We start from the raw sequence: 309 nt of genomic DNA, 5'->3' as shown, positions 1-309 counted from the left end.
AGTTCGAGTCCCAGACCCGGTGGCTTAAACTCACGCCGGGCGCATGTGCGTGCCCAAGATCCCAAGAGGAGAATGGAGGAGAAGGGATTGTGACGTGGTCATCCCTCCGGGGGGGTGATTTTTCACTTTCTGTCTCTTTCTGGCGAGTGCATGCGCCCTATAGCCCACCCCACCCCCCCAAAAAAGGCAAGCTTCCTTGGAGCCTCTGGAGGAGCCGAGTTTATGGGATGGTACTGGGGAGCCAGCAGAGGTGCCCGATGAGGCAGCGTTAGAGCATTGCAGTGTTGGGGACCTGCCGAGTGCGGGGTA

The sequence above is a fragment of the Tupaia chinensis genome, unplaced genomic scaffold (genome assembly GCF_000334495.1).
Source record: "Tupaia chinensis unplaced genomic scaffold, TupChi_1.0 Scaffold000531_1, whole genome shotgun sequence".
NCBI lineage: Eukaryota > Metazoa > Chordata > Mammalia > Scandentia > Tupaiidae > Tupaia > Tupaia belangeri.
This window is presented reverse-complemented; position numbering follows the sequence as displayed.